This window comes from Rhinoderma darwinii, chromosome 4, assembly GCF_050947455.1.
Source record: "Rhinoderma darwinii isolate aRhiDar2 chromosome 4, aRhiDar2.hap1, whole genome shotgun sequence".
NCBI classification, from domain to species: Eukaryota; Metazoa; Chordata; class Amphibia; order Anura; family Rhinodermatidae; genus Rhinoderma; species Rhinoderma darwinii.
Window position 1 is genome coordinate 155,244,067 of NC_134690.1, and position 15,058 is coordinate 155,259,124.

A 15,058-nucleotide genomic window follows, 5' to 3' on the forward strand; every position below is an offset into this window, starting at 1 on the left:
TTTCTGACCATATTTCCTGTTGTGGCATATTGAGGTATGCCCTACCAACTGCATGTGTACTATCAGTAGATATATGTCAGTACATTAAAGATTAATAATAAAGTAATGTTAAATAAATGAAAAAATACACACATTTTTTACAATAAACTTTAAAATAAGTCTCAATACATAAAATATACACATATTCGGTATCGTCGTGACCGTAATAACAAATTTAAAGCTCATTTATGATGTTTACGCTGTTATAAAATAAAATAAAAACTGCTTTCTTTCACTTATTAGGCACGTGGTATTATGTATTTTTGAACCTCCATGTGCCTCACATTAATAGTAATTAACCCAATCATGTACCTCACAGATTAACCCAATGTTGTCCATTATGACTGAGGAACATGATGGGGTTAATTACTAGTGGGCGTGTATTATGTGCGTACATCGGGGCGTTTTTACTACTTTTACTAGCTGGGCGTTCTGACGAGAAGTATCATCCACTTCTCTTCAGAACGCCCAGCTTCTGGCAGTGCAGATCTGTGACGTCACTCACAGGTCCTGCATCGTGTCGGCCACTTCGGCACCAGAGGCTACAGTTGATTCTGCAGCAGCATCAGCGTTTGCAGGTAAGTAGCTACATCGACTTACCTGCAAACGCCGATGCTGCTGCAGAATCAACTGTAGCCTCTGGTGCCGATGTGGCCGACACGATGCAGGACCTGTGAGTGACGTCACAGATCTGCACTGCCAGAAGCTGGGCGTTCTGAAGAGAAGTGGATGATACTTCTCGTCAGTACGCCCAGCTAGTAAAAGTAGTAAAAACGCCCCGATGTACGCACATAATACACGCCCACTTGGACTTTTACTTTAAACACGCCCACTTGGACTTTTGCAAGCCTCATTTTCATAAATACAAAAATGGTCATAACTTGGCCAAAAATGCTAGTTTTTTAAAAATAAAAACGTTACTGTAATCTACATTGCAGCGCCGATCTGCTGCAATAGCAGATAGGGGTTGCAAAATCTGGTGACAGAGCCTCTTTAACCTCTACCTCCTTTTATGCCCCTCTCCCCTCCTCCCACAGAGCCTCTACCACCATCTGTCCCCCCACCACAAATAAAGTTTCAAAATCCACTTTAGAGTCCCCTGCAACCTATGAGACCCCCCTGCCACTTTCTATTCCACACAGTGGCGGATTAAGTAGACCATGGGCCCAGGGCTGTTACCCAAACTTGGGCCCCCCTTCCGCACCGCCGCCCTGCCACGCAGTAACTATTTTTAACACTACTATTTTGGGCAAGCATTAACAGTGTAACGATTTCCCTTGTCACAGGGCTGTGTCCCTACATACTGACAGTATCACACTGTGCTGGTACACATCCTCTTGGGGAATTGTCTATCAGTCCTGGACTGCAGAATGACTTTTTGTGAAATACAAGGATTTCCTATAATAAACATATCAGGAGAGGTGACAGATTCTCTATAAATCTAGTGACTCACAGGTGACGACGTCTCAGATTCTAGTAGTTTTTTTCCTCTTTTCTTCTCCATCCGGTCCAGCGCTCATGACTTCTTCCGGCCATGACTCATTTCTGCAGAATTTGCCACTCAGACATCTCCTCACTTTTCCAACATTTGCGCACCTATAAATGAAAATAAAGTTATCATGGTGCCACATAATGTACCCCTAAATATAATAGTACCAAACACTGCGCGCCTGAATATAATAATACCACACACTGTAAAACATACACACAGCCTCCTGTTCATAGTGCCACACACAGCCCCTGTAGATATTACACACCCCCATAGATATCGCCATACACAGCCCCCTCTATATATCACACATCCCCCCTGTAGAGAGCGTTACACACAGCCCCCTATAGATAGTGCCATACAGCCCCCCTGTAGAGAGCGCCACACAGCCCTCCCCCTCTTGTAAATAGCACCAAAAAGCCCCCCCTATAAAGAGCGCCACACACATACCACTGTGGATAGCACTACACAGCCCCCCCCCCTTGTATATAGTACTACACAGCCCTCCCCCTTTGTATATAGTTCCACACAGCGCTCCCCCTTGTATATAGTGCCACACAGCGCTCCCCCTTGTATATAGTGCCACACAGCGCTCCCCCTTGTATATTGTGCCACACAGAGCTCCCCCTTGTATATAGTGCCTCACAGCGCTCCCCCTTGTATATAGTGCCTCACAGCGCTCCCCCTTGTATATAGTGCCACAAGGTTATGTACACATTTAAAAACTTTATATATATATATATATATATATATATATATATATAATGTATGTGTGTGTATCAGTGTGATTGATTGATTTTATTAAAAAATATTTTTACTTTTTGAGATACAGCTGCTTTGTATCCTGTATCCGTCAGGTCAGCAGGACTGACAGGATCAGAGACACGCAGGATCCACCTCAAATCTATCACATCTAAGATTATAATTTAGCGCAGGGCCCGTTTCACTGATCCCATCAGTCCTGCTGACCTGACGGATACAGGATACAAGCAGCTGTATCTCAAAAAGTGAAAATATTTTTTAATAAAACGTAAGTACAAAGTTGCACCAAACACACATTTTTATTGAGAAAAATAAAAAAATATATATATATAATAACTGCTGAGAGCTCTATGGGGGGGGGGAGAGTTATACTGCAAGGGGGTCGAACCATCTGACTGCAGGCAGAGGGCTCTAGGAATAATCCCGCCTTCCCCCATAGGGTCCTCAGTAAAAGCGAAAGCTGCTTCTATCTTCTCCTCAGGGTCCCCGGCAGTCACTGACAGCCAGAGACCCGACATTAAGCTGCCCGATCGCGCGGGCAGCAAGTTAAAACCCGAGCCGTAGAAAGTCTATGGCTCGGGTTTTAAGGACCCGTCCCTGACCGCTGGCCGTAAAAATACAGCCGGCGGTCAGGAACCAGTTGGGCAGGAGGATAAGCCAGTACTCACCTCAGCGACGGTGACCGCCCGCCCGGCTCTTCTCTTCCAGCTTTGGAGCAACAGAACAGCCGTCCGTCGCTGTTCTGTTACTCAATGGCGGCGCCCGCACTGTCAGGGAGGCGTGTCCTAAGCCGGCCAATTCCCTGCTCCTCCCCATCTTCGTAGCGGCGGTTATCAGCGCTAGCTAGTTTTGTAAGACGATGTGCGGTTCGGGCTGCCATGGGCCCCCTGGGGGCCTCGGGCCCTGGGCGGCCGCCCGAACTGCCCATATGATAATCCGCCACTGATTCCACATAGTAGCCCTACCACCTTCTGAAAGGCATGCTGCACTATTTTGGTCACTATTTTTTTCCCTGCAGTAGAAGCTTCTTCGGCTTCTTTCACAACACAGTATTTCTATCAGTTTACTGTATGTGGCGGGAAAGCTGCTGACGCCCATGATAAATGGATCCATAGACCCCCATACACCCAACAAAGGCTAAAAAAGCTCTTTTTTTGCTGCGTGGAATAGCTTTGAAGGCTGCGCTATTCCAATGCATATAAATGTGCTTTTTTTTTTAACATGGGCACCATTGGAGGACGGATAGCAGAGACATCCGTATTTTAAACTGTTTAATGCATCACCTGGCAGCCTTATCAGCACATACATTATATTAATAGACATACTGTGGTGTGAAATCCGCCTAAGAGAGTCCACTGCAGATGTGAACACAGACCAATGCTGACAATAATAATAAGGCTGCATTATTACATCTATCACCAAAGTGGCTGCAGCTAACAGTTTGCTGACTCCGCCTACAAGTGCTGGCCCCACCCACAATATGGTGCCACGTCTAGATTTTTTTCCAGGGCCACTTTAAGCTCCCAATTCGCCCCTGGGCACTTGTAGCAGTTTAACATGATAAAAATAAGGTTTCAACCTTTGAATATACACAATAAGTGTTTCCATTCACTGACAGCATGTAGAGATCTTTAATCCACTCGGCAATTTAAACCCAAGGTATATAAGAGAGTTTTAGAATTTCTCATTGTACAATGAATAAACTTAATTTACACAAGTCTGAACACCCCCTTTGAGTGATCCCCCAAGTTCTTAGAGTAAGCTGGTAATTGACTTTGATAATACAAAACATTTCCTGATAGCTATATACAATTATAGCAGCTATTTTATACTGAGGCTATATACAGATTTTTGTTGTGCCCTGTCGTTCTCCTTGATATTTAGTCAAGTGGGAGGGAATCTAATGAAAGGTTTTCTTTTGTTTTATTTATAAATAATCTTTTTATTTACCATTGTATTAGTAAAACAGCGGAGCACCATACTTGTACAATTTAACAACATTTAGGAGTAGACTTTATTTACTTCCCCCACCCGTCCTAACCCACCTCCCCTGTCTTGTTTGAATGGACGAAAAATGGTAGGAAAAGACCAGGCATAACACATCACCCCCTCACATCAAAGAGACCCAAACCGACTAAACCTGTCCATACAGGGACCCTCTACTTCTTCACGCCATATCATACTTTTCTGATAAATATAGGATATTCATTCTTGTAACCTATTCCCCAATGCTTGGATGATCCACATTTTTCCAATTTTGGGCTTTCAGCCTTCTTGCAATTTGTAACCTTTTTAGCCCCGCTATTACATTGAATTTGTCCCCCTGGATAGCAATTATAGTACGCCGGATCCTGTTCACCACTTCTTATGGGATTAAAATGTGGAATACTTTATTTAAATTCCTCACTATATATTCCCAATAGTGGGGGAGTTTAAGATATCTCCATATCATATGGAACAGGCTAGTTTCCGTGTCTTAGCATCTCTGACAGCAAGCATCTGTTCTTACTACAAACCCATACAACTTTTTAGGAGAAAAGTATGTGTAAAGGATCTGCCAGGCACAGCTTCGGGGTTAACTCCCATAGGTAATCAGTCTGCACCTGAATCTACGTCTCTGAGACTGACTCGATCTTCCACTACTCAGGATGGCAGGCTTAGGAGTGGGAGAGCCTATCGCAGCCTGGCCAGACGGAGCTAGCTCCCGCCCTCTGTCTATTTATACCTGCCTTTCCTGTTCCTCCTTTGCTTGTGATTCTTTTCGTGTGGTTTCCTGGCCCAGCTACAGCTCCTAACAATTTGATCCTGCTCCATACTGACCCTGGCTTAATGACTACTCTCCTTCTCTGCGTTTGGTACCTCGTGCTCTCCTGGTTTGACTTGGCTCGTTCACCACTCTGGTTGCTCACTGTGTTTCCGTGGGCAACTGCTCCTTTCCCTTTGCTTTGTATTCCCTTGTATGTTTGTCTCGTGCACTTACTGAGCGTAGGGACCGCCGCCCAGTTGTACCCGTCGCCTAGGGCGGGTCGTTGCAAGTAGGCAGGGACAGAGTGGCGGGTAGATTAGGGCTCACTTGTTCGTTTCCCTACCCCCATCGTTGCATAATCACAAGCCCATACCTAGTCTACCCTGGTCCCTGACACCAATATGGACCCCCTTGAGACCCTGGCTCAGCAAATGCAGGGTCTCTCCCTACAGGTCCAGGCCCTGGCTCAGAGGGTCAACCAGCCTGATGCTACCTTGGTAGTTCCCCTCACCTCACCTCCTGAACCCCACCTCAAGTTGCCCGACCGGTTCTCAGGGGACCGGAGGGCTTTTCTCCTTTCGGGAGAGTTGTAGGCTTTACTTTCGCTTAAAGCCTCATTCCTCAGGTTCTGAGAACCAGCGGGTGGGTATAATTATGTCCCGGCTCCAGGAAGGGCCCCAAGAGTGGTCCTTCTCCTTGGCTCCTGACGCCCCTGAACTTTCCTCCGTTGATCGTTTCTTTTCTGCTCTCGGACTCATTTATGACGAGACTGACAGGACTGCCTTTGCCGAGAGTCAGCTGGTGAACTTACGTCAGGGTAAGAGACCTGTTGAGGAGTATTGTTCTGACTTTAGGAAGTGGTGCGTAGCTTCTCGGTGGAATGACCCTGCCTTAAGGTGCCAGTTTAGGTTGGGTCTGTCGAATGCCCTGAAAGACCTGCTAGTTAGCTATCCCTCTTTTGACTCCCTAGACCAGGTTATGGCTTTAGCGGTACGACTTGACCGACGTCTCAGGGAACGACAACGTGAACATTTATGTGTTTTCTCCTCCGACTCCCCCATGATGCCTCCCGAGGTTCCGTTGCTTCGTACCTCCCCGGAAGACTCAGAGATACCTATGCAACTCGGGGCCTCCGTGTCCCCCCAACAACGTAGAGATTTCCGCAGGAAGAATGGTCTCTGCTTCTACTGTGGGGATGACAAGCATCAAGTGAACAACTGTCCTAAGCGTAAGAATGCAGCCGGAGAACTTCCACGCCTAAGTGATCATCGGGGAGGTCACTTGGGCGCACAGGTATTTCCCGTAAATATGAAACGTAATAAGATCTTGCTTCCCTTTCAGGTCTCTTTTGGTGGTAGGTCTGCTACCGGCAGTGCCTTCGTGGATTCAGGGTCCTCTGCTAATATCATGTCTGTGGAATTTGCTATGTCTCTTGCTATGCCTTTGATTGATTTGCCTAAACCTGTCCCGGTAGTGGGTATCGACTACACTCCTCTTGCTAATGGTTATTTTACACAGCATACCCCTGTTTTTGAACTCCTAGTTGGCTCCATGCATTTGGAGCAGTGCTCTGTACTGTTGATGAAGGGATTATCGTCCGATTTGATTTTAGGCCTTCCCTGGTTGCAGTTGCATAATCCCACGTTTGACTGGAATACTGGGGAGCTGACCAAATGGGGTAATGAATGTTTGACGTCACGTTTTTCTGTTAATTCTATTTCTCCCCCTGAGGAGGTGAACACGCTACCTGAGTTTGTTCAGGACTTCGCTGATGTTTTCTCTAAGGAGGCCTCCGAAGTGTTACCTCCTCATAGAGAATACGATTGCGCTATCGAATTGGTACCAGGAGCTAAGCTTCCTAAGGGTAGGATATTTAATCTTTCTTGTCCCGAACGTGAAGCCATGAGAGAGTATATCCAGGAATGCCTGGCCAAGGGTTACATTCGCCCCTCTACTTCTCCGGTAGGTGCTGGCTTCTTCTTCGTAGGGAAGAAGGATGGTGGTCTTAGGCCATGCATTGACTACTGTAACCTGAATAAGGTCACTGTAAGGAACCAGTATCCCCTTCCTTTGATTCCTGATCTCTTTAATCAGGTTCAGGGGGCCCAATGGTTCTCTAAGTTTGATCTACGGGGGGCGCATAACCTTATCCGCATCAAAGAGGGGGATGAGTGGAAGACTGCGTTTAACACGCCTGAAGGTCATTTCGAATACCTCGTCATGCCCTTTGGGTTGTGTAATGTCCGGCGGTCTTCCAGAATTTCATAAATGAGATTTTGAGAGATTACCTGGGGATATTTCTTGTAGTGTACCTTGATGACATACTGGTGTTTTCCAAGGACTGGTCCTCCCACATTGAGCATGTCAGGAAGGTGCTCCAGGTCCTTCGGAAAAACAAACTGTTTGCAAAAACTGAAAAATGTGTGTTTGGGGTACAGGAGATACCATTTTTGGGTCAAATCCTCACTCTTCATGAATTCCGCATTGACCCCGCCAAGGTTCAGGCTGTGGCGGAATGGGTCCAACCTGCCTCCCTGAAGGCGTTACAGTGTTTTTTGGGGTTCGCTAATTATTACAGGAGATTTATTGCTAACTTCTCGGTCATCGCTAAGCCTCTTACGGACCTCACTCGCAAAGGTGCTGATCTCCTCCACTGGCCTCCTGAGGCTGTCCAGGCTTTTGAGGTCCTTAAGAAGTGCTTTATCTCAGCCCCGGTGCTGGTTCAGCCCAACCAAATGGAGCCATTTATCGTGGAAGTTGACGCATCCGAGGTGGGAGTGGGGGCTGTCTTGTCCCAGGGTACCAGGTCCCTCACCCATCTCCGCCCCTGTGCCTACTTCTCCAGGAAGTTTTCGCCCACTGAGAGTAACTATGATATTGGCAACTGCGAACTCTTAGCCATTAAATGGGCATTTGAAGAGTGGCGCCACTTCCTGGAGGGGGCTAGGCACCAGGTAACCGACCACAAGAATCTGGTTTTCCTAGAATCTGCCCGGAGGCTAAACCCGAGACAAGCTCGATGGGCGCTATTTTTTACCAGATTCAACTTTTTGGTTACCTATAGGGCTGGGTCTAAAAATATTAAGGCCGATGCACTGTCGCATAGCTTCATGGCCAGCCCTCCTTCGGAGGAAGATCCTGCTTGTATTTTGCTTCCCGGTATAATCATTTCTTCTATTGATTCTGATTTAGTCTCTGAAATTGCGGCTGATCAAGGTTCAGCTCCCGGGAACCTTCCTGAGGACAAGCTGTTTGTTCCCCTGCAATACCGGCTAAGGGTACTTAGGGAAAATCATGACTCCGCACTATCTGGTCATCCAGGCATCCTGGGTACCAAACACCTCATTGCCAGAAACTATTGGTGGCCTGGGTTGCCTAAAGACGTTAAGGCCTACGTCGCCGCTTGTGAGGTTTGTGCTAGGTCCAAGACTCCCAGGTCCCGACCAGCGGGCTTACTACGTTCGTTGCCCATTCCCCAGAGACCTTGGACACATATCTCCATGGATTTTATCACCGATTTGCCTCCATCTCAAAGCAAGTCGGTGGTGTGGGTGGTAGTAGACCGCTTCAGTAAGATGTGCCACTTTGTGCCCCTCAAGAAACTACCCAACGCCAAGACGTTAGCTACCTTGTTTGTCAAACACATCCTGCGTCTCCATGGGGTCCCTGTCAATATTGTTTCGGACAGAGGGGTACAATTTGTTTCTTTGTTTTGGAGAGCTTTCTGTAAAAAGTTGGAGATTGATCTGTCCTTCTCCTCTGCCTTCCATCCTGAAACCAATGGCCAAACTGAGAGGACTAATCAATCTCTAGAACAATATTTAAGGTGTTTTATCTCTGACTGTCAATATGATTGGGTCTCATTCATTCCCCTCGCCAAATTTTCCCTTAATAACCGGGTCAGTAACTCGTCAGGGGTCTCCCCCTTTTTCTGTAATTTTGGGTTTAATCCACGGTTCTCCTCCGTTTCACCTGATAGTTCTAACAATCCCGAGGTAGAGGTCGTTCATCGGGAACTGTGCACAGTCTGGGCCCAGGTTCAGAAGAACCTAGAGGCATCCCAGAGCATACAAAAAACTCAGGCTGATAGAAAACGTTCTGCTAACCCCTTGTTTATGGTCGGGGATCTGGTGTGGTTATCGTCTAGGAACTTGCGTCTTAAGGTCCCGTCCAAGTAGTTTGCTCCCCGGTTTATTGGGCCATATAAGGTCATTGAAGTCCTCAATCCTGTCTCCATCCGGCTGGAGTTACCCCCATCTTTTCGTATACACAACGTGTTTCATGCCTCCCTCCTTAAACGCTGCTCCCCGTCCTTGGCTCCCTCGAGGAAACCTCTTGTTCCCGTTCTCACCCCTGAGGGGGTGGAATTCGAGGTGGCCAAGATTGTGGACAGCAAGATGGTCCAAGGCTCCCTCCAGTACCTGGTCCATTGGAGAGGATACGGGCCTGAGGAGAGGACTTGGGTACCCGCCCGGGATGTTCACGCTGGGGTATTGGTCAGGAAGTTCCACCTTCATTTCCCCAGTAAACCAGGTCCACTTAGAAAGGGTCCGGTGGCCCCTCATAAAAGGGGGGGTACTGTAAAGGATCTGCCAGGCACAGCTTCGGGGTTAACTCCCATAGGTAATCAGTCTGCACCTGAATCTACGTCTCTGAGACTGACTCCATCTTCCACTACTCAGGATGGCAGGCTTAGGAGTGGGAGAGCCTATCGCAGCCTGGCCAGACGGAGCTAGCTCCCGCCCTCTGTCTATTTATACCTGCCTTTCCTGTTCCTCCTTTGCTTGTGATTCTTTTCGTGTGGTTTCCTGGCCCAGCTACAGCTCCTAACTATTTGATCCTGCTCCATACTGACCCTGGCTTACTGACTACTTTCCTTCTCTGCGTTTGGTACCTCGTGCTCTCCTGGTTTGACTTGGCTCGTTCACCACTCTGGTTGCTCACTGTGTTTCCGTGGGCAACTGCCCCTTTCCCTTTGCTTTGTATTCCCTTGTATGTTTGTCTCGTGCACTTACTGAGAGTAGGGACCGCCGCCCAGTTGTACCCCGTCGCCTAGGGCGGGTTGTTGCAAGTAGGCAGGGACAGAGTGGCGGGTAGATTAGGGCTCACTTGTTCGTTTCCCTACCCCCGTCGTTACAGTATGCCATATATATTAGAAACAGTTGGGAAGATCAAGGTTGGATCCAGCACGAAAAAATGGAATAAAATGGAAAGTATTTTCCAAGTTTAATGGGCCAATAAAGGCTATGTAAAAATCAGGACTTGGAGCTTCAGCCATGATTAAGGACGCTCGTATCGTCTGAAATGCGTAGGCTTTTTCTTCATATATCACTAACCTTCCTTACACTTCCAGGACGTCACGCAGTGTATCCAAGTCCTGATTTTTACTTAGCCTTTATTGGCCCATTAAACTTGGAAAATACTTTCCATTTTATTCCATTTTTTCGTGCTGGATCCAACCTTGATCTTCCCAGTTTTGTCTACTCTGCGTGTGCCGACACGAGAATCCGCGCACGAACATTCAAAATCATAAGATGCAACAAAGGTGAGCTGGAGGTTCCTTTTTCTACTCTCATTAGAAACAGTTGTTGTTCTATAAGATTGTTTATTGGTTGTATCTACTACCATTCTCAGGGCATCATTCCATTGAAAGTTGAATGTACATGTGACTTCCCAGTGTATTCGATTGGACAGCTGTTATGGTACAAAAACTCCCTGTATTCCTATCCTGTTCATGAGGGTGTGTGTGTGTGTTTATGTGTGTGTGTGTGTGTGTGTGTGTGTGTGTCTGTGTCTGTGTCTGTGTGTGTGTGTGTATTTAATATAATATATTTTATATATTAATTGAATTAAAGATTCAGAACTGTAGAATTGTAATGTTAACAAATACGGAATCATAACATGACCAATACCGTATTTTAACCCCCTGAAAGTAAATAACTAAGTTTTTATGTAATGACTGCAGGCAGAGATCTTGAAAATCCAGAAAATTTATTATAACATTTTATAACTTTTCATCTTACAATGAATATGTTTTATTTGCTAAAACCAGACTACTCTAAAATTATATCCTTCTATCTATATCAAAAGAAGTTGAAGTCACGAAGGGCTACAATGTTTTATGTAATAACATTGCTACATACATAGCTCCCGACATTTGCATGGTAAAAGAAAGACCAATGTAAGGCCCCATGCACACAAACGTGCTTTGGCGGCCGCAATTCCCCAAAAAATCCTGGGGAGAATTGTGGCACCATTCATACCTATGGGGCCATGCACACGACCGTCGTTTTCACGGTCCGTGCATGGCCCAGGAGCCTGGCCAGGCTCATAGGAAATAATGGACGAGGCCATTTGCACGGCCCACGATTTGCGTGGCGGCTCGCGGGTGACATTCCGCTGCCGGCCGGCCCAAAATCACGGCCGTGCACATGGCTACGGTCGTGTGCATGAGGCCTTACTTGTGAATAAAACAGATCCCCTTTTGAATGCATTTAATATCAGTTACAAAAAATATCATAGAAAGTCATCTGAATATACAAACTTATATACACCAAGTAGAAATAAATCACAAGATAATACATGCTGGAAATAAACGAAAATAACTGCACAAACTACTATAAAAAAATAATACAAACAAAAAAATCTATAAATCTGTGTCAAAGAACCAACTATGACAAGTGAGAACAGGTTCAGAATTGAAGAGAAAGCGGCACAACTAGCCTGGAATAGAAAGACAAAGGCTATTTATAAAATAACAATGGCCGGACAAAGTTTTGTAGCTTGTGGACTTAGAGACACTAAATTACCTCCTTACCACTGTGCACAATGCCCTTGTTTTCTGCAAAAATCTATGGCTATTTCAATACCTAAGAAGATGATCTTGCACAGCTGTGATAATTCCAAATAAGTAATGAATTATATTATTATATGTATAATTTAAAATTGCGGATGGATTAAAAATTCAATTTATTAAAACTATGGATTCAAATTATGGATTACAATGATTTTCACCGATTTCTTAATACTTATCTATGCCTGAGAAAGCTGGGTGATAGCCAATATGGTTGCCATTACAGCTCCTACGGGATTGTCATCCAGCCAGCAGTGTATGCAGGATTTTGTTCAAGTCCTAATGCTATTAAGAGCTTGTGAAGCTCAAAACGCGTAAGCTGTTTTTTTATTTGTTATGTGCTTTTCTATGTTATGTTATGTGCTTTTCTACATGTGAAAAATAAATACTAGATGCTATGGTCACTCACTGTGCTGGATTCCCTCCATATGATGCACTGAAATTTGTGTCCTAGCATTCCAAGTAACGTGAGCTAAACTATTTTTTACTTTGGGAAGCTAAACCCTTTTGGAGCCAGTTCTGGGCCTTTACCATGCCACAGGTGCAATTTTGTCCAGGTAGGGTTCATGGGAATGTAACACACACCCAGGAGTGTACACATACTTGTCTGTCACACTCAGTACCATCATAAGGCTGCTTTCACACACAGCGTTTTGCTAGGTTTTTTTGTGGAAGGAGGAGGAAAAAGCCTGCAGCCATGTGTTTAAAGTCTATAGTGATAAATGTTAATGTCTATATATACAACGTTCTGGTTTTTACACACATATTTGGGGTCTGTCGCATCTATATAAAAACTCAGTATGCTCTGGATATGGCATTTTTTCTGACATTTTTCTCCATAGGCTTCTCTATAGATCTTAAAGGGAATGTGACGCTAGAAAAATTTTATTTTTTTTTTAGTTAAACAATTAGTGTATAGGTGATTAAACATTGTTCTAATTTTTTAAATTTTTCTCACGAGTCAGGAAATATTATAAATTAGATTCTAATTTATAATATTTCCCAGTGCTGGTCACTAGATGGAGCAATTCCCAAAATTGCAGCATTGCATGTGGTAAAGCAACCACATTGCTTTATGCTGCAAAATTTGAGAAAACTCACTCGCTCTAGTGAGCTCTCAGAATCCCCCCTCCTTTATCCTGGCTAGTGCCGGGAGAAACGAGGGGATTGAACGGTCAAACCTCCTATACTGTGTGTCGCCATTTTTTGAGCTAACACACAGTGTAGTAGGTTTACATACACTAGTAAACACACAGTAAAACACTTACATACACAGAAATAACTTACCTGCTCCAGTCGCCGCCGCTCCCTCCGGTCCGTCCGCTCCGTCTGCTACCGCCGCTCCAAGTGCACAAGTCCGGGAGCCGCGACCGGAAGTAGTAATCTTACTGTACGGCCGCGACTTCCGGTCTACAGGAAAATGGCGCCGGACGGCGCACAGTTCAACTTGGACTGTGTGGGAGCGGCGCATGCGCCGTTCCCACACAGACGGCGTACAGCATAGTGGATGGAACGGGCCCCGTTCGCATTCACTATGGGACTGTAGCTGCCGTATTCCATGTCTGTATGTGTCGTTAATCGACACATACAGAAATGGAAAAAAAAATGGCAGCCCCCATAGGGAAGAAAAAGTGAAAAAATAGAAAAAAGTAAAACACAAACACACAAATAAATATAAAAGTTTTTAATAAAACACTAAAATCAAACTGATGTAAAAAAAAATTGACACTGTTCCTTTAAAGTTAGGAATAAAAATACAAATTACTACCGAAAACGCATGTAAAAAAAACACCATTAAAATCGCATGGTGTTTTTTACATGCATTTTAAAAACGCTGAAAAAAAAGGTGTGTGAAGAAGGCTAAACAATGCCCACGAAAAAAATGCTGAGCACAGTGCAACACTTTATCAGTGCCAAACATATGCCAGCCATAATGTAATACTGCTGCCAAATACCCCTGAATTTACTTCCACAAAGTTTTCATGATCAGAAAAAATGGGACATAGGCCTCATTTACACGAGCGTGTGCGTTTTGCGCGCGCAAAAAACGCAGCGTTTTGCGTGCGCAAAAGGCACTTGACAGCTCCGTGTGTCATCCGTGTATGATGCGCGGCTGCGTGATTTTCGCGCAGCCGCCATCATAGAGATGAGGCTAGTCGACGTCAGTCACTGTCCATGGTGCTGAAAGAGTTAACTGATCGGCAGTAACTCTTTCAGCACCCTCGACAGTGCATTCTGATCACCATATCGAGTAACCTGTTTAAAAAAAAGAGGTTCGTACTTACCGAGAACTTCCCGGCCGTTGCCTTGGTGACGCGTCCTTGGTGACGCGCCTCTCTTGACATCTGGCCCCACCTCCCTGGATGATGCAGCAGTCCATGTGACCGCTGCAGCCTGTGCTTGGCTTGTGATTGGCTGCAGCTGTCACTTGGACTGAATTGTCATCCCGGGAGGTCAGACTGGAGGAAGAAGCCGGGAGTTATCGGTAAGTCAGAACTTTTTTTTTTTTTACACGTTCACGTATATTGGAATCGGAAGTCACTGTCCAGGGTGCTGAACCAGTTTAACTCTTTCAGCACCCTGCACAGTGACTGTCTCCTGCCGGGTTCGGTCAAAACGAGTTCGGCCGAACCCGGTAAAGTTCGGTTCGCTCATGTCTAAGACACTCCGTTCGGATGTTTGTAAACAGAAAAGCAGGTGGTGCTTTTCTGTTTACATTCAGTTTGACAGCTCTTGCGCGAATCACGCAGTTCGCATGGAAGTGCTTCCGTGCGACCTTCGTGGTTTTCACGCACCCATTGACTTCAATGGGTGCGTGATGCGCGAAAAACGCACGATTATAGAACATGTCGTGAGTTTTACGCAATGCACTCGCGCTGCGCAAAATTCACGCATCGTCTGCACTGCCCCATAGAGTAATATAGGTGCGAACGACACGCGTGAAAAGCACGCGCGTCGCACGCGCGTATATTACGCTCGTGTAAATGAGGCCATAGATAAACTTCAGAACTACAGAAAAGGCCATACTTACTAAGTGGGTGGGTGAAAACCCGTTCCCAGCAGGACACAGACAGGTCAAAAATGCTTCAGAAGGAGAGTGCATTAAATAGTGATAGCCACTCCCACTAGTCTTGAGGGGAGTGGCAAACTAAGTGCTCACAAGTATGCG